General features: G+C 46.4%; 1 long non-coding RNA gene across 2 annotated transcripts in view; it reads right to left on the bottom strand.

The window, feature by feature from the left end:
* Positions 1 to 26757, bottom strand: part of LOC112101844 — a 42057-nt gene extending 15300 nt beyond the window's left edge. The window contains exons 1-3 of one of the 2 annotated variants that reach the window (XR_002907697.2): positions 26671 to 26757; positions 24738 to 24814; positions 22581 to 22736 (exon numbers count right to left, since the gene is read on the bottom strand). This is a non-coding gene — a long non-coding RNA (uncharacterized LOC112101844). Of the gene's footprint in view, positions 1 to 22580; positions 22737 to 24737; positions 24815 to 26662 lie in introns of both variants that reach the window. The other variant, XR_002907696.2, reaches the window with a different exon arrangement.
* Positions 26758 to 27800: the final 1043 nt, after the last annotated feature.

Genomic DNA, 27800 nt, shown 5'->3' with positions numbered 1-27800 from the left:
TACTGCAGGGGTGAGCAAACTATGGCCTGGGGGCCACATCTGGCCTGTCAGACTTTTTAATCCAGCTCTAGAGCTCCCGCTGGTGAGTGGAGTCCGGGCCTTGCCCTGCTCTGGTGCTCGAGCCAGGGAGTGGGGTCGGGGGCTTGCCCTGCTCCGCACATGCTGTGGCTCTGCGTGGCTCCCGGACGCAGCGGCATGTCCCCCCTCCAGCTCCTAAGTGTAGGGGCAGCCAGGAGGCTCCACATGCTGTCACTGCCCCAAGCGCTGGCCCTGCAGCTCCCATAGGCCAGGAACCATGGCCAATGGGAGCTGCAGGGGCGGCACCTACGAACAAGGCAGCGCGCACAACCGCTTGGCCGCGCCTCCGCGTAGGAGCTGGAGTGGGGACATTCCATTGCTTCCGGGAGCTGCTTGAGGTAAGTGCTCCCCAGAGCCTGCACCCCAGGCCCCCTGCCCCAGCCCTGATCCCCCTCCTGCCCTCCAAACCTCTCGGTCCCAGTCCAGAGCACCCTCCTGCACCCCAACCCCTCATCCCCAGCCCCACCCCAGAGCCTGCACCCCCAGCTGGAGCCCTCACTGCCCCCTCTCACACTCTAACCCTGTGCCCCAGCCCAGAGCCCCCTCCCGCACCCTGTACTCCTAATTTCTGGCCCTACCCCAGAGCCTGCTGGAGCTGGAGCCCTCACCCCTCATGCACCCCAACCCCCAATTTCATGAGCATTCATGGCCCGTCATACAATTTCCATACCCAGATGTGGTTCTCGGGCCAAAAGTTTGCCCACCCCTGTGTTACTGTGTTAAAATCCCAGTGTATACAAGGCAAGGCATAGTTTTAAATGTGTTAGCTGGCTGAGGTAAACTCTGGTCTCGCCCTAGATGGCCAGCTTGTAACTGGTATTTCCAAAGAAATTGGTGTGCCCACAACACACTGAAAATTCCTGTACAACCCTGAGCAGCCAAACCCAAGTGTCCAATTTCTCTACTATGTACCCATTTCACCAGCTTTCAAAATCCCTCTGAGAAAGGATTTAGTTGGGTTTTGTATTGAATTTATACAGTGTGCCTCATGTCCCCCCCAGGAGAGTCAGACAAGGTTTGCTCCACACAGCACCAGAGATGCAAATCTCATTCCTGTTTCAGTGCAGCCTTTCAAAGGGGCACTAGCACCGTTTCCATGGCAACCACACATATGAGTCAGCTGTAGTTGCCATGGAAACAGGAGGAAATGACTGGGAACCAGGAGAACTAGTCCCAGAGGAAAAAACATGTTAACAATAAATAAATAAAATTAAAAACCCTGCTCTGAAATTCTGAGGTCTCAGAAACAAGGGAGCAAAACAGAGGTGGGTGCAATCACTCTCCCATCATACTATTTGCTTTGTTTTTTACCTTCTTGGGAGACAAAGGCAAAGAAGTAGGTACTATACTGGTGATTACTAGGAGGTGAGCTTCTTGAGGTCCTTGGCCTGGTCTGCTGACCCTGTTGGGATGATCTGCACTAATTAATCTCTAGCATGGAGCTGCAGACCAACACTGGCACTTCAGATCTCTCTCCCTTCCACATTGTCCGTGTCCTGGAGTTGGGGCTGCTCCCGAATTTTGAAACTTGTCTTTGGAGAACCCAAGCTTCATCAACGGGTACTGTGTCCACTAATGGGAGGCAGCATGCACTGTCTGGGACAGTCAAGGCCTTAGTCTGGGGAACTCACGTAACTGCTGGAAATGTTCCAGAATCATAGAAGTTAAAGACAGGAAAATCCTACTAGACTACCTAGGGGCCAGGGCAGGATTATTCCCTGCAGGCTTTTCTCCAAGGGTGTGTCCAGCCATGTTTGAAATGTACAAAGGATTTCACAGCTTCAGATATCTCACTGTCAGGGCATTTTGCTGGAATTTATTGGTAACTTACATTCTTCTTGGAGTGCTTGCACATATCCATTCCAGTGTAGGTGTGTGCTTACCCCGAGCACAGTTTTCCCTCAGTGGTATCCATCTAGTCGGCTCTGGTGCCTCCTGGAGTCGCACGCTTATAGCGCTGGTATAAAGGGTCCTGCCAACCCGTAGCCCCCTTAGTTCCTTCTTGCCAGCCAACTCCAACAGAGCGGTAGGAGGGAGGGTCTTGGAATGGACAAGTGCAACACATCTCAAAGAACAACAGTTACAGAAAGGTTAGTAACCGTTTTTTTCTTTCTTCAAGTCCTTGCACATGTCCATTCCAATGTAGGTGACTCCCAAGCAGTTGTGCAGGTGGAGGGTTCGGAGTTTATTCCTATGCTGATTGCAACACCACTCGGCCAAATCCAGAGCTGACCCGACAGATACCACTGAGAGAAAACTTTCCAGGGGCTGTGCTCAAGGCGAGCACACACCTACATTAGAATGGACATGTGCAACGCATCTCGAAGAACAACAGTTACAGAAAGGTTAGTAACAGGTTTTTTTCAGTGTTAAAATTTATTATTATTATTAATCAGACAAAGATAAAAATTATTAAAATAGAAAAATGAAGGGTGCTGAAGGGTGGGATGAGGGAAGGTAAATCCAGCCTCCACCTAGTGAAAGAAGGGTTCTGAGTTTTCTTTAGATTGAGAATGAAATAGGGAAGAGCACAGGGTCTGAGGTGGAGAGTAACTGCTGAGGGGAGAACAGATGGAGGGAGAGCAAGCATGGGAGGTGAGGTTGCAGAGGTATGGGAGAGGAGATGGAGACAGGGGCAGAGCTAAGGGGATGGGGGAGTGCCAGCAGAGGAGATGGAAGGTGGGGCAGAGAGTGCGGGATTAAATTAAATGCGATGGGAAAAGGGAAAGGAGATGGAAGTGAAAGAGCAGAGCACAGGAGTCAAAGTGGGGAATAACTGGTGAGGGGAAATGAGAGGGAGGCTGGGTCAGTGTTGGCACCAATATGGGAAATGACAGGAAGGGAGAGAAGAGGGGCGATGGAGGTAGGGACAGTATTACAGGAGCAAGGTGGAGAGAAGAGAGGGGAGATGGAATCTGGAGAGAGCACTGGGGCAGGGGCTATGTTTGATTTTCTTGAATACTTCACCAGAGTTCCATGACTTTTCTAAAATCAATGGGTGATGTATGTTTGTTAGCTAATTCCCTTAACACCCTAAAGAGCAAATCATTCAGCCCAGTGTACTGGTATGCTTACATTTTCCAAGTATTTCTCTCCCTGCTCTTTATCAATAGTTAATAGTGTAAAATCTTCCTTATGTTCTAATTGTCCAACCATTTTTCATTGTTTCTTATTGAAGACAGATTTAGAAAATTAACTCAGTATCTCAGGAGTCATTAATTTCATCCGTCTTCTCATTTTCTGATCTCAAGTCCTACCTTTCTGTTTCAAACTCCCTCTCATTCTGACTGTAAATAAGGGAGCTGATCCTTTAGTCTTTACATACATGTAATTCCTATTGAAGTTGATGGAAGTGTATGTGCAAAAGGATTGCAGGATTGGGCCAGAGGACTGGGGATAATAATATTAAGGGGATAATAAACTGCTCACATTTACTGAGGGGGAGAAAGAAAAAATTCTTTATTCAAAATGTAAATCTCTTCCTGCTGAGGAGCAAACCCAAAAGTCAGCCTTCAGGATATAAATATTTATGCCTTTTGCATGAACAGCAGACGTAACATTTTCAATTAATTGTCGATGTTTCCATTTCTCTGGCTGCTGCCGCTTTCACTTACAATATAGGAAAGAAATATGGATAAGGGGCCCACTTGATTTGCCTAAGCTCAGATCCCTACCATACTTCCACAGTCAGTAAGATGAAATCATTCCTTGAAATGTTTATTTATTAGTGTTTAACTTATTTTTCCCTGTCTTTTTTATTTCCTGTATTTTATGTGAAGTGAATCTGGTGAAAGATGTCAGACTATGCCCGAATACATAAAATCTCACAGGACAGGTATAGTCCAGGCAGCAGCAGTACAAGTTTTCTCACATATGCACATACCCTGCCCTGGCAATATTATCTCAACCCTACCCTGGAAGATGAGAAAAAAGTTCAGTCTCTGTGACTCATTTGGCCTGTGGCCTCTCTGCTGGGGCTGCCAACAAGGGGGCCAGTTAGTGCCAAATGTAATGGGTTTTATGATATGGACACCAATTAAGTAGAAACTAGATTGAGACCCACCAAATTTATTTCACATGGGCCAGTGAACAGCGTTCAGTCACTACTGGCCTGGACTGAAACATGTTGACTGTGAGATTAAAGGCATAAAGGCAGCAGCCACCCTGTATTCATTCACAGATATCAGAGCTTTTTTTTTTTTTTTTTTTTTTTTTTTTACTGAACAAAGGAATTCCAGCTAGGACACCAGGATTATCATCAATTCTTTTTGAAAAGTACTGTGTGAAGCAGCATTGTGTACTGTTTAGAGCAGGGGTCTGCTTGTCAGACGACCTGTGTTCTCTTCCCAAATCTGCCACTGACTCACTGGATGAGCTTGGCTTTGGAGGTCTATCTGTAAAATGGGGATAATACATATCTACTTTTGTAAAAGGCTTTTAAGTCCTCAGATGACAGGTCCTATATAAGTGCAAATCATTAATTATTATCTACCTCCTACTCTTTAATTTCACCTGAGCAGCCACCAGAGCTTTGCAGAACAGACTTTTGAAGATCTCCTCTGAAGGATGCAAGTCCATCTGTAAAGCACACCCGCTGTGCTCTGGCTGTATTACAGCATCAGCATTGGGAAGAAGCCCAGTCCAATTCTGGGACTTGAGCCCTATGACCTCAGAAATATATATTTAAGATATATTTTGCTGATTTTGCAATATTTTAAATCAATTGTAAAATAAAATCTGGACTGAGATTGGTCCATAGAGATGGATAGTTACGAATAGCACTGAAGAGGCCTTCTTCCTGCAGGGGGACTGACAAAGGCTGATGATGCTAAGCACAGCTGGCTGGGAATTTTTTGACAAAATGTTTTTTTTTCTGTCAGAAAATGCAGAATCATTGGAACCAAAACTGCTTGCGGGAAAAGGTCGGTTTTGATGAGTTTCTCGTTTCAGAAAAAAATCCGAAAAAGAAGTTTTGAAATTGTCCCATTTGAAAAGTTTCATTTTTTGGTTTGAAATTACTTTTCATTTTGAAATGTAAGTTCATTATAGTATTTTTTGTTAAACAAAAATGGTCTGCATTGAAACAAAGTGATTTCATTAGCCCAAACTGAATTTTTTTCAGCTTGTTGGTAAATTAACATTTTTGAGAGTTCAATTTTTTTTCCAGATGCAGGATGGGAAAACATTTCAAAATCTTCAAAAAAATTTTGGGACAGGAAAACCATTTCCTGCCCAGCTTTATTTTTGAGTAACTCTGTAGTATCTGCTGGCCTTTCTTTGACTTCTTTCTCTACAATCTTGGCTTTTACTGATGTCTCTCATTTAATCCTAATAATGATACTTTCTCATTTCTACAGCTCCTTTCTCAAAGGGAATAGGTGCGGACCTGGATAAGCCAGAAAATAAAACTTACTAGAGCTGGCAAATTTAACTTTGAAATTGGCTTGATGCAGACAAAACCAAAGGACTCTACCAGAGCCTGAGGGGAGGATGGGATCAGAAAACATTCAGTGGAGAAGCAGCAGTTAATGGGAGACAGGGGAAGGCAGGTGTGCAGGAGGCAGATGTTGAAGGGTAACTGTTCCCATACTCCCTTCCCTGTGGGATACTTCTGCTTAGCCTCCTATCCTGGCCACGGGCCAGCACCCACAGTGGGTTTGGCTCAACTTCTCACCATTTCCTGATACTTTGTGGGGACACAGAAACTGAGTGGGGGGTTGAATCAAGCCAGAAGATGCTCTTTCATATGGTCCTGCCTCCCTAAGTGGCTCTGGCAGAGAGCTCTTTCCTCTCTCCGAGGTTGTCTACACTACTAGTTAGGGGTGTGATTCCCAACTCACATACACATATTCATGCTAGCTTGGTGAGAGGTAGCGCAAATATAAATAGGGTAATTGCGGTAGCATGGGCAGCAGCAGCTGTGGCATGGTTTAGCTGTGCTGAGTACAAACCCACCTGAACACTGTTGGTATGTACTTGGCATGGCTAAGCCATGCCTTCACAGGTGCTGTCAATGCTACTGCTACTACACTACTGTTTATAATCATGCTAGCTCACATCAAGCAAACATGAATATATGTATGCGAGCTGGGAATTCGTACCCCTAGATCATAATGTAGACGTAGCCTAAGGAGACAGGACTCGCCTGAGAGCTGCACAGCTGGCCTGCGATGTGGCTGCTCATTGAGCTTGTGTGTGAGGTCGGCCTTGCTTTTCACCTTCCTGAAGAGATGAATTGCTCTTCAAAGGCAGCTCTCACATGTACTGTTGCTATGGAAACAGGGTCTGCTCTAAAACCATCCATGTTGCAGTGCAGGGACTGAGGTTCTGTGATACCCTAAGCTCGTTGGGTGTATATCTCACATAGATCTGTGTCTGATGCCTTGCTTATCTGGGCTTCTGCTTGCCCACATTTACTGTACTCTGTGTTACTTTTCTCTTCTCTCCCTGGATTCCTCACCTGGATACCTTTTTCTCCCCCTCTCTGCTGTGCTGACTAGGAAAAAATCTCAAATCTCCTACAGAATATTAAAGGTAATCCCTATTATGCAACCCTGAAAAATATGAAGCAAGAGACTATCCTTGTTCCACTGGATGGAGCACAGCATGGAAATGGGAACTGGGGAAGGACACAAGGAAATAGTGAGGCTACCATTGTTGGCAGAGTGAAGAGGATGGTGGGGGTATATGGCAAGAAACAAGCTCAGAGATGCAGGTCATGGTGGAATTGTGCAGAGCCTTGAAGAAGAGGTCAAGAATTCTGAGCTGGTGACCAAGTGGAGAGATGTAAATATGCAGTAGGTGTAAACATAGTGCCTAAAGGTAAAAGGAACTCAGACACTGAATATGGAGGCTACTCAGGCACCAGGCATGGTGTGCAGCTGTGGTGTTAAAACCATCATTGCCTGTGCCTTGCTGGTGATATCAGCTTGCTGTTTTACCCCAGTGATTGCCTTGATTCTGCAGTGAAACCATGAAGCTGGGTCCTGCCTGTTTGCCTTTGTCCCATAGGACAAATAATTGCATTGTGAAATTGAACCAATAGACCAAGATGATACCTGTCCCTGACTCAGGCACTCTCCACTTTTTGTGTCTCCTTAGGGGCAAGGGCAGCTGTGCAGCAAAGCCAGCTCTGTGCTGCTGTGGCCTTGGCCTGGTTAGTTAGGGAGAGGTAAGCTATTTCACAGGCGAAGAGTAGCAAGGGAAAACCAGCTGGTGGAGGAGAGGGAGAGAGGAAAGAGAGAAACAGTGGAGCAATACAAATAAAGATTGAGAGAAGAGGAAGAAGTAACAAGAAAGAAAAAGTGAAAAGAGACAGGAAAAGAAAGGGATAGATAACAAGACAGAAAATATCATAATGCCACTATCATAATGCCACTATATAAATCCATGATACGCCCACACCTTGAATACTGCATGCTGTTCTGGTTACCCCATCTCAAAAGAGATATAATAGAACTGGAAAAGGTACAGAGAAGTGCAACAAAAATGATTAGGGATATGGAACAGCTTCCATATGAGGAGAGATTAAAAAGACTTGGACTGCTCAGCTTGGAAAAGAAATGACTAAGGGATATATGATAGAGGTCTATACAATTATGAATGATGTGGAGCAAGTGAATAAGGAAGTGTTATTTATCCCTTCACATAATGCAAGAACCAGGGGTTAGCCAATGAAATTAATAGGCAGCAGGTTTTGGACAAAAGGAAGTACTGTATTTCTTCACACAAGGCACATTCAGCTTGTGGAACTCGTTGCCAGGGGATGTTGTGAAGGCCAAAAGTATAACTGGGTTAAAAAAAGAACTAGATAAGTTCATAGAGGATAGGTCCATCAATGACTATTAGCCAAGATGGTCAGGGAAGCAACACCATACACTGGATGTCCGTAAGCCTCTGATTGCCAGAAGCTGGAACTGGACGACAGGGGATGGCTCACTCGATAAATTGCCCCATTCTCTTCATTCCCTCTGAAGCATCTGGCACTGGCCACTGTCGGAAGACAGGATACTGGGCTATATGGACCACTGGTCTGAGCCAGTATGGCCGTTCTTATGTTCTTATAGTGGTGGATAAAAATTATTGGAACGGATTCTGAGCTGGGCTTCCTGAGTGCTGACGCTCAGGAGTCACAGTCTGGAGTGGAGCAAGATGGCTTTACGCTATCTTTGTACTTGCCAGATTCTGTGCTTATCTGACAGCCAATGTAGCCTTCCACAGACTTCTCAGATTTACATCACTTGCCACAGCTCCTTATGAAATTGTCTCTCACCCTATGAAAGCTGAAGCATAGAGTCACATTTAATTCCATATGTTTGTTGGCAGCTTTGTTCAGGAGAATATACCTTTCTTTTACATTCTTTGCCTGTTGCTTTTTCCATGGAATAACTGTTTTGGTTAGACTATTGCTCAGATTGACATTAGAAGGCTGACGTTCATATCTGTTTGTGACTGTATGTATTATAGAACTGGAGAATTGATGTCCTTCCTCTAGCTTGGGACTGCACACACTAGGGTTGCCAGGGGTCCGGTTTTCGACCGGAACGCCCAGTCGAAAAGGGACCCTGGTGGCTCCAGACGGCACCGCCAACTAGGCCATTAAAAGTCTAGTCGGTGGCGCAGCGGGGGCCCGGGGCTAAGGCAGGCTCCCTGCCTGCCCTAGCTCTGCACAGCTCCTGGAAGCGGCCGGCAGGTCCTAGCAGCCCCTAGGCACATGGGTGGCCAAGAAGGCTCCGTGCGCTGCCCCCGCCTCTAGTGACAGCTCTGCAGCTCCCATTGGCCGGGAACCACGACCAATGGGAGCTACAGGGGCAGTGCCTGCAGGCGCAAGGGCAGCGCACGGAGCCTCCCTGGCTGCCCATGTGCCTAGGGGCTGCAGGGACCTGGTGACTGCTTTCTGGGTGCCATGGTAAACGCCGCTGGGACCTCACACCCCAAACCCGCTCCTTCACCCCAACCCCCTGTCCCAGCCCAGAGCCCCCTCCTGCTACCCAAGCCCCTCATCCCCAGCCCCACCCCAGAGCCCACATCCCCAGCCAGAGTCGTTCCCCCCCCCCCGCACCCTAACCCCCTGCCCCAGCCCAGTGAAAGTGAGTGAGGGTGGGGGAGAGCAAGCAATGGAGGGAGGGGGGATGGAGCGAGCGGAGGTGGGTCCTCAGTGAAGGGGTGGGGCAGGGCCTCTGGGAAAGGGCGGGGGCGGGGCAGGGGTGTTTGATTTTGCGCGATTATAAAATTGACAACAATAGCATACACATTTCTCACATCCTGAGAGACGGGCTCCTCTGTGTTATCCCATCATATTCTCCCCAGTAGCTGAGCTTGGCCACACACTAGATGTATACTTCTCTTGCTTTGTGAGGAAGAGGAACTATTTCTTTGTCCGTGACACTCCTGGGCAAATTCCTAGAGAGTGGCATTTTAATAAGTGACAGCAATTTTGAACTGATACCATCTTTAAGGCCTCTGTGTGGTTAGGTGTGAAAGTATGTTAAAGGATATTTTAGATGGGCTGCTCCATTTTTGGCACAGATTTGACCCCAGAGATTCCTTCCAGGACTCTTCTAAGAAAGATGTAGGCTGCTGGTGCATCATGTCATGCTCCTTGCAGATATGCTCACGGTGCATTTGGATTATATCATCCTTCCAAGTAATAAGACTATGTTTCAGAAGACTGGGGAGGTGTCCCTTTGGATTTGCACATTAACTGGCTAGACACATTGTGGATGACTCTCTGGAGTTATACTGAAATTTCTGAGAACCATCCTACATTTCTCAGCATTACCATGTGGCCTGTTGCTTCATTAGTGTGTGTCAGACAGGCATAGTGATTCAGCAATAAGAAGCAGTGCATCTCTTGACTTGATGCTACATTAGAGGAATATATGTACTTTAATTTATTTGCTTGCAGGGCAGACCATATATTGTTGTCCTCATCTTGAGGACCATCCTACCTTTGACTGTTCACCATAGATACAATATTTTGCCCGACTTTCCTACTTCATTTTTGTGTGGAAAGCATGTCTGCCGGTGCGGTGGACAGCTTTTTTTTGGTCCCTTCATGATTGGTAGAAATTCTTTTATTCCCTTAAACATTTTAGTCTGATTGGATTCCTTCTCACCTACCTGTCTGCCTTCCCTGAAGAATTGATAAGTGAACATTTGCAATAACTTCTTTTATAATCATTCTATCATACTTCTATTTATTTCTGGCATATTTTATGCCAAGAGGTTAAGAAGCTCTTAGTTTCCCATTCATTAAGAAAATGAAGGAAAACGTTTTAGAGGGCACAGGGGCACTTGCTGTTAGTTTGTACATAAGAGACACCTGCTGGTGTCTAATGGGTTAAAAATACCAACTTGAAAGCTGGGAGTTTGTTTCTGTCTCACAAAAGGGCCTGACCCAACTCTCATTGATGTCCTTGGAAAGGCTGTCACAGACTTCGTTGGGAATTGGATCAGGCTGTAGAAGCACAAGACTCAAAAGTATGAATCTAGCAATATAATTTAAGAGACGCAGAATTGTAAGTGGGTGATTTTTCATTATTAACTCATAAACTAAGCTAAATTGGACTGAGCAGTACTTAGCAGAGAAACCTCCAAGAAAAATCCACAGATCTGAAGGAAGAGATGATGGTAATTCAGTAAGTGGAGTTTTCCCCTCTTCTTTAGTATAGTCTTAAGGGGGTGTTTGCTGCAGGAAGTGGTGTCAGTTACTCTGTGGAGGACACAGTGAACCATTACCCAAAATTCAGATGTTTTATTAAGTGCAAAAAATCTGCTTAACTATTTTGTTTTATTTCTTTGGTGGTTTCTCTGCTTCTTGGTTCCAGCTGGGACAGGAAATGCTGAGCTTCCACAAGGGAGGCTGCTCTTATGAAATCTCAGAGACAGGTGAAAGCAGAAAGCACCAGAAATCCCATGAGAATAAATTCTCTTTGGCTCCAGTCTCCCCCATTAAAATCTCAGTGTCAGGGTGGGGTAAAGTCACTATGAACAAAGAAGAGGTGGGTGGGAGAAAATGAATCGGGAACTTTAGCACAGTCATGGCTCAGGTCTTGCAGCCAATGCTCATCTTTGACAGATGCAGCAAGAAATCAGGTTGAAGAGAAGCTGACAAGCAAACAAACGAATTAACTAGACAAACAAACTGGTTGATAAAGTAGAGCTGGGAATCTGCCGCTAACAAACACATCTCTGTCCCTGCATCTGCTTCTCCTGAGCAGAATAGGAGTCAATTACCCACCTTCCAACAATCTATTGATCGAGCCGCTGCCACATATTGAATCTCAGGCCCTGTCCGCCCTGTGTGTGGCTCTTTGATTTTCTCTCCCTCTGTAGCAGCACGTGGATAGAAGCCAGATGAGCTGGCACAGTACTATAGATCAATATGCTTCCCTCCTCCTTCTCCTCCGCCTCATTTCCCCCTCCGGTCACCATGGCAACCACTGCTACTGCAGCGCTGTTTACCTGGCCCCATTTGTTCTACTTTCCGATATCTTTCCCTTCCCCCAGTTACTGTCACCTTGGCATACTATTGGCAAAGTGCTCAGTGGTTGTGAGAGATGAGTTTTTATGACTCTTAGGGACAATGCACTGTTTTTATAACAAATCATTGGCCAGTAGGTACTTTGGTCACCAACTAAATCACACACACACCATTGTGGAAAACCCAGATTCTGCCATTGCAAAAATACAGGCCTCTGCCAATTGATCGAATGGAGACTTTAAGCTATAGTAGTATTAAGGCTTGTAGACTCTGTTTATATATACCCCCTAACAGTTGAGATAGTTCCATACAACGGAGCAAGTCTGAATTTCCATCCAGCACAAGCCCTATGTGATACATTCATATTACAGAAGAGTTCCCAACTTCTTGCTGTTCTGCATCCCATTTCCTAGATTCCTCAAATTTCAGACACCTTTTTCACTCCCCCTTATCATCTCTCCACAACAGGAAGTAAATCCATCTGCCATCACCTTCCTTATGCTGCTTCCACCTCTCTAGAACAGCCTCTCTGCCCCCAATAGGGTGACCATCTATGTTTCAAGAAAACAAAAGATCTTTTATTCATGGTACAAAAGCATACATCTGCAGCCTCACACTGTAGGATGCGCTGCTGAAATACAGGGCGAAATGCCTTTTGTATGGACACAGGATTTGGGATATTAGGAACTAAGTAAAGGACATCTCCTAAAATACAGTACATGTGTTCACCCTCCACCTAAATAACTCCCCGACTCTCTTTTAATCCTAATTTTTCACCATACTCTCATATTCCTGACTCTCTCTACAGTAAAGCTACCTAAACACATTCCATGAGGTTCCTAGTTTCCTTTATAATTCAGTACCATGATTCATAAAAGATCACTTGCAGTTGTCAGGCACAGATTCTCTCCCCTTGAAGCAGAAAGCTGCAGGATAAACTGTGGAATTTGCTATTGCACTATATTATTGAGGCAAATATTAAGTTTTATAGAAGAAAGCCATTTATATGAAAGAGAATAGCATTTGCAATGATGATTGCTACAAAAAAGTTTCAACCCACAAGTTTTAGAGCAGAAGCTAATGGAGGGCTAGGAAAGAATCCTATCCCTTGCCCCCACTCTCCCCATCACTGAATATTGCACAGTACGCTATATTATAGAGTTCATATGCCTTCCTCTGAAGAATTTGGCACTGAGCACTGTGGGAAACAAGTTACCAGACTAGATGGGCCATTGGTCTATTTATGTACAGCAGATGGGATACTAGACTGGATGAACCAAAGGACTGCTTTGGAAAGAGAAATTATTTGTACCTATTATGCATAAAGTGGACAAGTGAATAAAAGGGGATGGGAGGATGGTCACCTATCTCTGAAGCATCCAGTATTCACCACTACCAGAGATGAGATACTGGATTATTTGTAGTGATGGTCTAATCCAGTATGGCACAGGTGAGGCATTAGGCTAGACGGAGCAATGGTCTGACCTGGTATGGCAGGAGGCATGATACTATTATTATTTATGAATTAATTAGATGGCTTTCATGCCCACAATGCACTCAGCACTTTCCAGACAAAGAAGGATACAGTTCCTGCCCTCGAGAGCATAAAATCTGAAAAGCCAAACTCAAAGAAACGGTCAGGGAAAGGAATACTACATACAAGTAGAGGGATCAGGGTGAGAAGAAACACATAGCTTAGAAGTTACATTTTTTAAAGCTCCCCCTTTACCATCTCTCTTCACAATTCAGCCCTCTTGTCTTTCTCCCACAACAATTCTCAGCTTCAATTCCAGTGTTGCTAAAGCCCTCTCCTAACATGTAACCCCTTCCCTCCACAAAATTGAGTAAATAAATTAAATATAATTTAATCGGCTAGCTTTGCAAAGATGGTGAAGAAAAAAGTGGGTCTTCTGCAGGAATTGATGAAAAGGTGTTTGCCTTGTGGACCATGCATTCCATATATTCCATGCATAAGAGACAGCATGAAACAAGGTGTGGAGACTTTTGTGGGAGAAGCAGACAATTGGGACAATGAGTCTGACATTTTTGGAAGAGCAAAGGGGACAGAGAGGCAACACAATAAGAGAGAAGCGTAAGCAGAATTATGCAGATGACTTTGAAGATGACCACAAGAGCCTTAGATGTGAAGTGGTGGAGAAGGTAGACCCAGAAGAGGAATTCTAAGAAAGGAGTGACATAAAATGATGAATAAGAAAGATAATCTTAGCAGCTTCATTTTGTATAAATTGCAGCAGGAGATATGGGTATCAGGCCAAAGAAGGGGACGTTACACTAATAAAGATGAGGAATGCTGATGGCCTGGGTGAGATAATTATAGAGAAAAGGTCAGATCTTAGTAATATAGAGTAGGACAAAATGGCAATATTTGCCTTCTGCCTGGATGTGTGGAGCAAGAGAGAGGAAAGAGTTGAAGATGACCCGAGGTTATAGGTCAGTATGACAGGGAAGATGCCGGAGGAGTCAGCTGTAACAAGAATGGGCCAAGTCGGGTGCGTTTGTAAAGAAAGATTAGGAACTCAGCCATGTTAAATTTTAGTTAATGTTGAGATATCCAGGAGGAAGTATTTGAGATACCCAACTAGACAGAGCAATAGTCTGATCCGGCAAATCCTACCTATTTCATGAACCACTCTGTTTATGTTTCAGTCATTACCCATTTGTTTTGTATCAAATTGTATGGTGCCCATTCAGTCAGGCCTAGAGCAGTTCTGGTTAGATTATAATTGGCTGGGGAAGAGTCTGAAGTATTTTGGTATGAACAATGATAGAATCATATAATGTGCATGATGTTCATTCCTGTTGAAGCCAGAGGATTTTTGGGTGTTGGTGTTGGTCCTATGGCACATACAGATACTCCTGTGTCTTTGCATGAACATACACTCTCCTGTGCACTTTCACCCTTGCACATGCAGACATATTCCTGTGTCCCCTATGCCTGTGCATGTACAAACTCTCTTGTGCACACGCACCTATGCATTGCAGATACACCCCCGTAAACTGTGTCAGTGCAGATCTTGTCTTCACTTCTCTGGATTTCTTGGGTCACAGGTTTGTGGCTTTTAACAAGGCTTATTTCCTCTACCTCTCCAACTTCCCTCAAGCTGCAGGCCATAGTAGTGCCATCATGCTGAATCTGCAACAATCACAGTAATTTCCATGGTAACATGCCCATATGTCACAAACACTGCACTATCAGCTCAGCTTGATCTCCCCCCAGAATTTGACAAAATGCAGGGCTCCTGTTAGAAGTGTTATGGAGCCAATACCCTGAGTTTTTAAAATGTTCTGTCTCATTATAGTTTGTTTGTATGTTGGTTGTCATATGTTGAAACCCTCCCCCAAAGGGCAGCACTTTCAGTGTGTGCATCTGGTCATTCATTTCCTCAGCTCGGTTCCTTGCCCAGTTAGCTTTTCTCACAGTAGCCTCTGCTGTACCAAGTCAATAAAACCCAGTCTTTCCTGTGAATCCTGGGGAATGCTGCCAGCCTGCCTGCCCCATGGGAGTAAAGCTGAATCCAAATCCACCTCGCTCAGGCATCCAGCTACAACGCATGCAGCAGCCAGCTCCAGAGCCTTGACTGCACCAGCCGGCTCCTCCCCGCCCCGCCCCCAGCCATGTCCCATACGCAAAGCTGGATACACTTTTTATAGATTCTTTTCCTGTATTTTTTTACCCCAGAGCCGATTTATTAGCTGGGTTTTGTCAGGACATAGCCTGTCAGTCTCAGCCCCACCTTAGGGGTGGGGTGCATACGGGGGATGATGGCTCCCACTGGGCTCCCCAGACAGGGAAATGCGCGTCTCTCCTCATACAACATGAGCTGTAATTTCCGGCAGACATTTGAGGTCCCTGACATCTGCATAATGTGTGCCAGTCTCCTAGCAACCGGCAACAGCTGTCTGGCATTTCCAAGATTAAACTGTAACTATACACGGTCATTGCCAGGGAACGAGGGAGAGAAACGGCCCCTCCTGGCTCTTTTAAAGTCATTTATGTTTTACTCATTTCCTGCTCCGAGTAATGAGGCCAGAGATTGGGGGGTGGTGCCGCTGCTGCTGAGAAGGCAGATTGCGACACACACGTATGTTATTGTTTCTGGGTGAATTTTTAGTACTCATGGAAGGAAGGAGATAACAGAGGACCCAAACTTCCTGGCAAAGCTCTGCCAAAACAAAACAAAACAAAAAATGAATCCAGACTGGTAGTACCTGCGGCTATTCCAGTCTTGCCCTTCTCTTATCCCCAGCTCTGCCCATGCATCTCAGTCCTTACCTGCACCACCTCCTGCTATTCTTGTGATGGGATCCCCCCACTGCTGATACACCTCAACGCTGAACCACAGAATCCTTTGCTATTCCAGTGCTGGGTTCCTCACACAGTTCTGTGATGCACCACAATCCACTACTAAACCCCCAATCTCTCTTCTATCTCTACTCCAGAATTATGCTTAATCGGATGATGAGGTTGTCTGATATAAACAAATTTCCCTCAGGAGAAATCAACTTGAGACCATCCAGACTCATTGCATTAGTGACCTAAATCTGGTGAAATGTGAATGCAGTCACCCAAGACCACATTTCCACACCCTTGTTCAGTAAAAATAAATAAACCCTCTGGTGATGTTATAATTTGTCCCCAGCTCATCCTCAAACCCAGCAATCTGTCTTCTTCACAATAAGATATCAGGGAAACTGGCCTCTTAGACTTACTGTCATCTCTACCCCAACATCCACCACTTCTGAACTCTGCCATCTGGATCACAGGGGTTGACTTTTGTTTTTCCCAGTGTGTGCTCCACCCCCGCTCATCCCCGAGGCCCCATTCCCACTTGGCCTCTTCCCCTGAGGCCCTGCCCTTGCCCCGCTTCTTTTCGCCTCCTCTCCCAAGACCCCCCTGCCCACTGCTCACTCCTCTCCATCCCCTCTCCCTCATCTCCCACCAGCCGCTCACTGATCAACGGCCAGCCGCAGGCCCGCCAAACAGCTGGTCAGTGGCTAACCCCAGGGCTCACAGAACAGCTCAGCACCCCCTATTTTTTTTCCCGTGCATGCTTGAGCCCCGGAGCACCCATGGAGTCAGGGTCTATGATCTGGATCCTTCATTATAATTTACTAACAGGATTCTGTGTTACTTTTAGTTTGTTTTAAACAAAGAGGGAGGGGGGAACAACTGTTTGGCTACAAACAGTTCCCTTCAGTCTCTCTCTAATGCCAAGGCCAGCTGGATCCAGGAATTCCTTTCCTGTGCCAGCAAGAAAGCATTGACCCAAACAAGGAAGCCAGAACTTGGGCTAGAGTCCTTGCCAGGGATCAGCAAGCGGCCAGAGAGACCATGCTTCTGAGTCATCACTGCTTCAGTTGCTACAAGCCTTTTCTGGGGACACGATTGTTGCTAAAGTTCCTGGGAGTTGACTGATTGCTCCTTCTATAGTCATGTAACACACACACAAATCACAGGAATAAGAAACGCCATCCGCTGGGCCCAGCTCAGACCAAGAACACAGCCTGCTGGCCACGAGCAGGCAGTCTCTTTGACTGCGTTGATCCACAGGCAAGGCAATCATTTAAGGCCCCATGTACATATTTCAGGATGCAGTTTGCAAGTCTTACGTTGTCTCTCCCCTGTATCTAGCTTTTCCTGTCACCCACTCATTAAGATGTTTCTAAAGGTCAATGATCCAACCAGTGGCTTTTTAGAATGTTTTCTCCTTAAGATTTTTTCCTTTATTCTCACAAATTCCAACCCTTTATTTTCAGATCACTGGAGATCACAGGGTCAGAGACATTAAGAGATGGGAAAGACCTTAGGTCCTATTTAGTCCATTCCCTGGGGGGGGGGGGGGAGAGTGCAGGATTATTCCCTACATTATATAATAAATAAATATAATTAATAAATTAGCTCTTCCAGAGCACTTTCCATTTTTTAAGCCCTACACTGACTTAAACTAATGAATTTATTATATTGTCTAGGGTTTTGTCAAGTCTAGTTTGAAAGGTCTCAAGCAATGGAGCTTCCCTAACTTCCTTTGGGAGACTATTCTACAGTCTCATAGATTTCACAATTATGGAATGTTTCTTTATGTTCAGCATAAATCTTCCTTTGCCAAATTTCATCCCACCACTTCTATTATTCCCCAATCCCCCTTTAACCGATTTGAACAGTTTCTCTCCTTCCTGGGTGTTTACATCCCTCAAATACTTCAGCTATCCTTGTTCTCTGCTCCATAATTGATATTTAACTAAGTAAGATATACTTAGGTCTTTAGATGTCTCCACATCAGATTTAGATTGGGCATGGGACTTGTCTTCTTACTTCCCTGTTCTACACCATGAACATCAGTGACTCCGCATAAACAAATAAATAGCTAACAATTAATAATAAAATTAATCATTCCAGCTCCTAATCTTTTTGTTCCTCTTCTTTGATTTCCTTGTGGGGCATAGAGTTCAGAATCAGACACTGCAAAATGAAGTTTAGGGAGTTTATCAGTTTCCTGTAGATGTGAGATGGATCTGCCAAAACTGGAGCTCTCTCAGGAGATTTAGGCTACAAGGAGGGGACACTATGGGTCAAGCTTTTTTGCTCCTCAGAAAAAGAGGCTTGCATCTGAGTAGTTTCTTTTCTCACTAGAGAACAGACACGGTAGCTGGTCTTCCCACAAAGGTCTTTTAAGTATTCGGTATGGACAACACCACCCACAAATCCAATCACATTCAAATCAACAGCAAAATAATTCTCTCTGTCCATGAGGTCTGTGATATGGATCAGTTTCCTGAAGGAAGTGATAGAAACCACATTGTGCAAAGCTCTGGAGAATATACATTAGGAGACCATCCAGCACTGACTCCCAAGGGGATGGACTAAATAGGATTTTTCCAGTTTAAACTTCTAGGATTCCCTGTGAATTGTGGGGAATAGAGAACAACGCACTACAGACACACAGGTTTTCCTAATTAATTACATGTGCAAACTTAGAAGCTACATTTGAGTCCTAATTAGGCTCTAAATTACACTGACAGTGTGCCTACATGTACAGTTATGGCCTGGCCCACACAGCACTCACATGTAGGAGCAAATTAGTGCTCTCTTAAACATAATTTTTCCCTAAAAACCTCTGCCATGACAGTGGCTAAATCCTACTCTCTTTGTCAACCAAGAATGCCTCTACACCACCCCAGAAATTTGCTCTTTATGCTATGAAGAACTGGTAATGTAATGTCAGGGACCACAGGTCTCAAACCTGGGCCAACAGGGCTCTTAAGAGCGACTAAGTTTCAACCTGCTACCCACTAACAATTGCTAGGGCAGAAGCTGAACCCCAACAGAGGACTCCAGTCCTGGAATCTGATTGGCAGAATTCTGGGGTTTCTGATTGGTCCACAGCTTTTACAAAAACCCAGCACAAGACAGGAACAAGAAGTTGTCTATGCAACAGGGATTCACCTTGCACTCAACTGTGTGCATTGTGCTTCCTGCTCCCCTGGCTTGATGTCCTTGTATCCCAAACTGACCTGATTCTGGTTATCGATCTGTGGTTCTGCTTCTGACCTCCTGGTAACCTGACCCTGCCTGCCTCCTGACTCTCGGGTTGCCCTATGACCTGTCTCGGACTCTGACCTCCCAGTATCTGACCTGGCCTGACTCCTGCTTTGACTCCTAGGTCAGACCACCCATGTCATTTAGGCCCCAGGAGGGGTCCCGATGCCAGCAGAATGGACCTGGCTAACCCTTCAGGAGCACTACATGTACCCAAGTAGGTCTGTGTCATCCAGCTGATCTCAGAGAACCAGCTATTGCAGGAACAAATCATGCAGTTGTGTGCCACAATCCACACACGGCTTATGCAGCCCTGATACAACTGCTGGACTCTTTGATGGTAATTGCCAGCGATTCTGGGGTTTCATAAACCAGTGTTGCCTCCTGTTCATGATGCACCCTCAGTGTTCTACTCAGTGGCGTAGCCAGGTTCTAAGAGCAGGGGGAGCAAACATTAAAAAGGTGCCCCCCTTGGCTCCTCCTCCGGCCACGCCCCCTTGGCTCCTCCTCCGGCCACTCCGCGCTCCCCCCCTTGACTGGCTCCTCCGGCCGCACCGTGGACCCCACCCCCATGGCTCCTCCGGCTGTGCCGTGCCGCCCCCGCGGACCCCCCATGGCTCCTCCGGCCGTGCCGCCCCCCCACCCAATGGCTCCTCCGGCCGCACTGCGGGCTGCTATGCTGTGCCCCCCACTTGCTCCTCCGGCCACGCCACCCCCCCTCCCATGGCTCCTCCGGCTGCGCTGCGGGCTGCCATGCTGCGCCCCCCCTCGCTCCTCCGGCCGCGCTGCCCCCCCCCCATGGCTCCTCCGGCTGTGTCGTGCTGCCCCCGCGGCCCCCCCCATGGCTCCTCTGGCCGTGCCACCCCCTCCCCATGGCTTCTCCAGCCGTGCAGCCCCCTCCCCATGGCTCCTCCGGCCGTGCAGCCCCCTCCCCATGGCTCCTCCAGCTGTGCTGCCCCCCCTTGCCTGCAGGAGCCCAGCGCCGGCCTGGCAGGCCAAGCTTCAGAGCAGAGCGTGGGCCCCGCCCACTGGCGCCATGGTAACCTCTAACTAAGGCGCCGCTTTTGGAAAATGTGCTGAGGGCCCCTGCACCCCCCCAGCTACGCTACTGCTTCTACTACTGATCATGCAAAGGTGAGCCTGGCCATCAGCCTACTCTCTGGGGAAGCATTAAACTGGGCCTCCCCACTCTAGGAATGCGACAGCCCAGTTCTGTCAAACTGGGACCCATATCGGTATTATTTGACAACCCACACCAAACTAACTCGAACAGCGGAGGCTGCCCTAAGGAAGCTCCAACAGGGGCAGGGCACTGTAGCTTCCTATGCTGCGCAATTCTGCCTCACAGTCAATACAGACTGGAATGAGGCAGCACAGGTGGGCCAATTATGATGGGGCCTCCAAGAAGAAATTAAAGACAAACTATGCTGGGTACAGAGTCCCATGAGCCTGGATACCCTCATGAATCTTGCCATCTGTATGGACAACCGGTCACAGGAGTAAAAATGGGGTCTGTCAACTCTCCAATCCAGGTACTGTGACCTTTTCACCACTGCTTCCCACCGAGCCAATGCAGGTGGATGTGGGCCGTCAATGGCTCACTCCACAGAAAAGGAGAAACAAGGCCAACACCATCTCTGTTTCTACTGCAGTGAGTTGGGTCACTCCATCTCTGCCTGCCCTGTATGAACTTCAAGGAACCTGGGAAAAGAGCTCCCCCACACTTTGGTCTTGATAACACACATCCAGAGCCCTGCCCAAGGGCTCCCCATTTGCAGGTGCTGGGCCAGTTGCACATAACTGGAGCATCCCTGCAAAATCTCCTCCTACCAGCCCTCATTGACTTACATGCAGCTGACATCTTCATAGATGCAGCAGCAGCCCAAATCCGGCAGATACCTTTGCGATGCAAGGTCATTCCTGATCTTGTAGAGAGTCTTGGCAGTTCCCCTTTATCTTCTGGTCCAGTAACAGAGGAAAAAACTTCCCTGGAGGCTGTGATTCATGGGTACTGAGAAGTGTTACAGTTTGATGTGATCCATTCTTCACACTTTCCCCAATCCTTGGTATCTCTTGGCTGACCCTCCACAACCCGGTCATTTGGTGGCAAGCACAGGAAATCTGTTTTCTATCAGAGTTTTGTCTCCAGACTGCGCCAGCATCCAAACTTGAGAGACTCAGGTGGGATTGACCATCCAGGCAGAACCTTCTGTGATGGGTTGTAGCACAGAAACCCCCTTGGGAGCTGCCACCCGATGTGCCAAGACTACTTCTACCCCTGCCTTCCCTGCCAGCTCGGGGCCCCAGCACCCTGTCCTGCCGAGCCAGACACTCCCGTCTGCTCCAACAAAGACCCAAGGTCTGAATTACTTGCCCCAAAGCTGCAGGTTTACCTGAAAGCAGCTCACAGAAGTGTTCCTGTCTTTAACACTCAGATGCCCAACTCCCAATGGGGGCTAAACCCAAATAAATCCATTTTACCCTGTATAAAGCTTATACAGGGTAAACTCATAAATTGTTCGCCCTCTGTAACACTGATAGAGAGATATGCACAGTTGTTTGCTCCCCCAGGTATTAATACGTACTCTGGGTTAATTAATAAGTAAAAAGTGATTTTATTAAATACAGAAAGTAGGATTTAAGTGGTTCCAAGTAGTAACAGACAGAACAAAGTAAGTCACCAAGCAAAATAAAATAAAATGCGCAAATCTATGTCTAATCAAACTGAATACAGACAATCTTACCCTCAGAGATGCGTCAGTAAGTTTTTTTCCTCAGACTGGACACCTTCCAGGCCTGGGCACAATTCTTTCCCCTGGTACAGCTCTTGTTCCAGATCAGGTGGTAGCTAGAGGATTCTTCATGATGGCTCCTCACCTCCCTTTGTTCTGTTCCAGCCCTTTATATATCTTTTGCGTAAGGCGGGAATCCTTTGTCCCTCTCTGGGTTCCCACCCCCTCCTTCTCAATGGAAAGACACCAGGTTAAAGATGGATTCCAGTTCAGGTGACATGATCACATGTCACTGCAAGACTTCATTGCCCACTTGCCAGCACACACATATACAGGAAGACTTACAGGTAAACACAGCCATCTGCAGACAATTGTCCTGGTTAATGGGCGTCATCAAGATTCCAAACCACCATTAATGGCCCACACTTTGCATAATTACAATAGGCCCTCAGAGTTATATTTAATATTTCTAGTTTCAGATACAAGAGTGGTATATTTATACAAATAGGATGATCACACTCAGTAGATTATAAGCTTTGTAATGATACCTTACAAGAGACCTTTTGCATGAAGCATATTCCAGTTACATTATATTCACTCATTAGCATATTTTTATAAAACTATATAGACTGCAACGTCACACCTTCCATTTCAGTTACAGCCTGAGCTCCCTTGAAATACCAAGACTACGCTGGTGTTTTAAAAAAGAAGAATGAGGAAACCCTACCTCCGCCTGGGACTATGACTTCCCAATAGAGCTGAAGCCTGGAGCCAAAATACCATTCGGACCAGTTTATGCCATGTCAGAACCTGAGCTGGCAGCAGTCTGAATACCTCCAGGAGAATTATCCACAAGTCAACCTTGCCAGCTGGAGCACCAGTCCTGTTTGTCAAAAAGAAAGATGGCAATCTTCAACTCTGCATGGACTACCACTCATTGAATCAGATAACTATCAGGAATTGTTACCCACTATCCCTGATTCCCAAGCTGCTGCATTGTGTTGGAGCTGACCATGTATTCACCAAGTTGGTCCTCTGGGGGGCGTACAACCTTGTACAAATCAGAGAAGGGGACGTGTGGAAAGCAGCCTTCAGGACCTGGTATGGCCACTATGAATATCTGGTAATGCCTTTCGGGTTGAGGCCCGGCCACCTTCCAACATTTTATAAATTATGTGTTCTGAGACATATTGGACAAGTACATAGTAGTCTACCTAGATGACATATTGGTCTTCTCTGACTATCCTGAACAGCGTACTGCTCATGTCTGAATCATCCTGGAACACTTGTGGCAGCATGGCCTTTACACCAAGCTTGAGAACTGTGCCTTTAATAGGAGTTCTTGGGTTTCACCTTATCCCCAAAAGGAATCCAGATGGACCCAAGTAAGGTCCAAGTGATCCAAGACTGGCAAACTCCCACCACGGTATGTGACCTGCAATGCTTCTTGGGGTTTGCCAACTTCTATTGATGATTTATCCTGAATTTTTTTAAACAAACAGAGCCACTCACTGCTCTCCTCTGAAAAAATGCCCAATTCCATTGGTCTTCCAAGGCCCAGCATGCATTCGATCAACTGAAATTTGCCTTTACTACAGCACCTATATTGGCTTACCCCGATGTCACACAAGCCTTCATCATAGAAGCTGGTGCCTCCAACATGGCAGTTGGGGCTGTCCTTTCCCAGCGACTTGGCCCCAAACAGGTGTTACACCTGTGTGCTTATGACTCCAGGAAGCTCATCCCTGCAGATCTAGACTATGAAATACTTGACAAGGAACTCCTGGTGATTAAAAAATTCCCTTTGCAAAATGGTGGCACTACCTGGAAGGAGCTCATCACCCAGTCCAGGTGTTCACCGACCACAAAAACCGGGAATATCTATTAGAGCGAAAGCCTTAAACCAATAGCAGCTTCGGTGGTTCTTAATTTTCCTCATGATCCTACCGCCCTGGATCCAAAAATGGCAAGGCGGATACCCTGTCCCTAAGATACGGTACCACCCCCAAGACCCCAGCCAGGAACCAACCCTCATTCTTAAATCCTGTAACTTTGTCACTGCAGCTCATCAGGATATATTCAGATTGATATGCTCCACCTCTGCCTCAGAAATTCTGCCACATGACTCCCATGAAGGGATCACATACATAAGAGACCATGTCTATATGCCCCCAGGACGCACAAGGGTCACAGTCCTACAACTATGCCATGATTTTCCCCTAGCAGATCACTTGGGGTATTTCAAGACCCAACGACTAATATATTCTGTTCCTTTTGGTGTCCCTGGATACGCCCAATCCAGTCGTTCATTGCCTCCTGTGATGTTTCTGCCTGTGCCAACACCCCATGCCACAAATGCTGTGGTCTCCTCCAGCATTTGGATACCCCATCTCGACCCTGGGTGGCCATCACTGTAGACTTTAGTATAGAATTACCAGAGTCCAACAAATGTACACATTTTAATGGTAGTGGACCACTTTACCAAAATGGGCCACTTCTTCCCTTGTACAGGCCTCCCCTCCACTGAAGAGACAGTCCATTTTTGGATTAGCCACGTAGTCCGCCTCCCTGGCCTTCCAGAGCACATCGCCTCTGTTCGGGGGTTGCAGTTCACAGCCTGGATCTGGCACAAAGCCCTGCACTTGCTGGGAGTTTGCACATGTCTGTCTTCTGTGTACCATCCCCAGTCCAATGGCCAGATGGAAAGGGCTAACCAGATTCTCGAGCAGTGTCTGCGATGCTACATTAATCATCACCAGGATGATTGGTCCTCACTTCTCTGTTACATGGAGTTTGCCTACAACAACGCAGATCATGCATCTACGGGTCAGAGTCCCTTTTTTTATCAATTAGGTGTACCACCCCAGATTCCATCCACAAGTACCTGCATCCTTGCCCAACTCAGCTGCCTCAGACCTGGTGCAGTGAACATGTCAGGCCCAGGAAGAAGTAAAGAAGCACCTGAAAAAGGCAAAAGTGGAGTATAAGCAGCATGCAGGCCAGCAAGGCTCCACCTATTCAGTAGGACAAAAAGAATGGCTCTGCATGGAGCACTTCCACACAGACAGGCCTGCTCGCAAGCTGGACTTCCTGTTTCTTGGCCCTTTTAAGACATTACAACAGGTTAATCCAGTCACTTTTGAACTCCAACTACTCTGCTCTCTGAAGTTGCACCTGGTGTTTCATGTATCACTTTTGAAACCCTACACAGAAAATGGGTCACTGGTCACCCACATCCAAGATGCCCTCTGCAGAGAGCAGAAAAACTACACACTGAATTCCATCCCCTCCCCTCCCCTCCAGATTTCAGCATATTTATTAAGTAAGACATCTTAGAGGTGTTGTAAGAAGATAGTCATCACTTGTGATTCAGGACCATGTCACAGTGACTGATAAAAGATGCCTGGGAGCACCAAGGGCTGCTGCTGAAATAAACTGTTAACACCACCTTTGAAGAGGGAAACCTACAATCCACCCTAAACCATGCCATAATTCAGCCAATTCTGAAGAAGCTTTCTCTAGGCCTATCAGATCTTATGAACCACTTGGTGTCAACCTTCCTGTATATAAGCAAAATAACAGAGAAACAAATGAAGAACTGCTTCCAAACACACCTATCCATCACCAAAAATCTGGACACTCCTCAGTAGACTTAAGTGCACAAAGTTAAGCATGAGCTTAAGTGTTTTGGGGAATTGTGGATTTAGAGAGGTACTTCTACTCTAAGTTCTGATTAAATAACTATTTCTTGAGGTAGTTTCCTTTTAAATAGCCCTGGCCAGAATTATTAATATTTATTAGTTATATTACAGAGTTTTCCAGAGGCCTGAGTCAGAATTGGGGTGCATTGTAGTAGGCACTGTACAAATGTATATGGAAAGATAGTCCTGGCCCCAAAGAGGTTACAACCTAAGAAACAGAGAAATCAGCTAGATTATATAATTAGTCAATCTAATTTAGAATGTCATGACTTTAGGGCAGGGAACATGTCTTCGTCTATGACTTGTACAGCACCAAGCACAATAATGACACTAAATAAAGAAGTAATAGTTCTGCAGAGGCAGATGAAGATTGGAGAGGAAGCTAGTAGGGCATAGCTGCACCTGCTGCTGGTAAGTTTCCTATCACAGCCAGTCTGGGAGGCAGAGGCGTGATGCTTGCCCTTCATGTGTGCTTTCCAGATTCCTGTCATCTAAAGTTGCAGCCACTTAGCCATCACTCTGAGTGGCATGTGTCACAGGGACAGTGGAGATAAAACTGAAGTGTGTGCACTGGAGCTTGCAATAACACAGCAGCAGCAATAACATCTGAAAAAACTGCATCCCAGAATCAAAATAATATGGAGATGAATCAATTTCAAATGGCCACTCAGTGTCTGACTTAGAGTCTTTCCAAATCAGCAGTCACAACTGCCATAATCAGGTACAATAAAATATAAAAGAAGCAGAAGAAATCCCTCTTGTCTTGCTTTCTGTCTCTCTCGCATGCACATAGATAGTCATCTCACACACAGAGAGAAACAGATATATGCAGATTACATAGATACAGGAATACAGTATATCTGTACACAGAGACACATGCACTGAAATATTTACCCACAGTTGTGTGTGAACAGAGAAATACTAATACATACATGCACAGATGCATGACTCATTCATGCACAGAGACACATAAGTACATACATACATATTCATTCGCACATGTACAGTCTCTCTCTCAGCACTGACACCTACATAAACACACAGATCCATACAGACACAAACACATCAATGCTAAGACACTCATAAACACACACAAAGAGATACTCACACACATACAGTTACTTTGAAGCCTCTTGTGAATTTCCAGCTTGCAGTTCTATTTTTCTCTCCTTGTTTCCTAAGAACCCAGCCGCAACTTCATGGCTGCAGCTGTCACTAACTCATATTCCCAGGGAGTCATGTGAGGGGCACAAGTCCTAGCTGTCAAGGAGCAGCAAGCCAGGGGCTTTGCTGTTTTGACAACCTCTTTCGAACTCAGACTGTGCACAGTCAAAGGTACTGGGACTTTCAGGGCTTTTACTATGGGGTAGAGGTTTTGGGCAGGTGGAAGTTGTGCTTCCTACAGCCAAAGAAGTAGATATTGGTATTAAAGTATGAAAAATCTGAATCCCAAATAACTAGGGTGTCTAAAGTGCAGGGCCGGCTCTAGGTTTTTTGCCGCCCCAAGCAAAAAAAATTTTGGCTGCCCCCCGTCCCAGCCCTGGGCTCCTTGCCGCACCCCCCTGCTGCCCCAGCCCTGGGTTTTCACCCCCTGACCCACACCCCCTGCCGCCCCAGCCCTGGGCTCTCCCCCCCCCCACCTGCACCCCCCTGCCGCCCCAGCCCTGGGCTCTCCCACCACACACACACACCCCCTGCCGCCCCAGCCCTGGGCTCTCCCCCCCCACACACACACCCCCTGCTGCCCCAGCTCTGGGCTCCCCCCTACCCCTTCATTGCCCCCCCCACACCTCCTGCCGCCCCAGCCCTGGGCTCTCCCCCCCCCACCTGCACCCTCCTTCTGCCGCAGCCCTGGGTCACTGGTAACTCGCTCCCAGGGCCGGTCATTCAGCAGGGATTTTAGATGTGCACAGAACACAGACAGGATTGGTTCCCATATGGTTACAGAACTGCAGTAAAGTGGAACAATTTTCAGCTTGTGTGATTGGAGGATATCTGGATGCATATTATAAGACTGTCCTACATAAATGAGGAAAAGTTGAGGTGCCTTTATTATTCTTTTGTTCCATTCTTTCTTTCTATGGGGAATTTGCCAATGCAATATCACTGTCTTCCTTTTAAACAAACAAACAAACAAACAAACAAAAAGGCAATGGCTGTTGAAAATAGCAATTCCAGTCCTAATAACCACTGGGAAGCATTTCTTGCTCAATTTTATCCTACTTTTTCTACAGCAAGTTACAGTG

The sequence above is a fragment of the Terrapene carolina genome, unplaced genomic scaffold (assembly GCF_002925995.2).
Source record: "Terrapene carolina triunguis isolate 2854851 unplaced genomic scaffold, T_m_triunguis-2.0 Scaffold96, whole genome shotgun sequence".
NCBI classification, from domain to species: domain Eukaryota; kingdom Metazoa; phylum Chordata; order Testudines; family Emydidae; genus Terrapene; species Terrapene triunguis.
The sequence above is the reverse complement of the archived record's forward strand: the minus strand, read 5'-3'. Positions and strand labels throughout refer to the sequence as shown.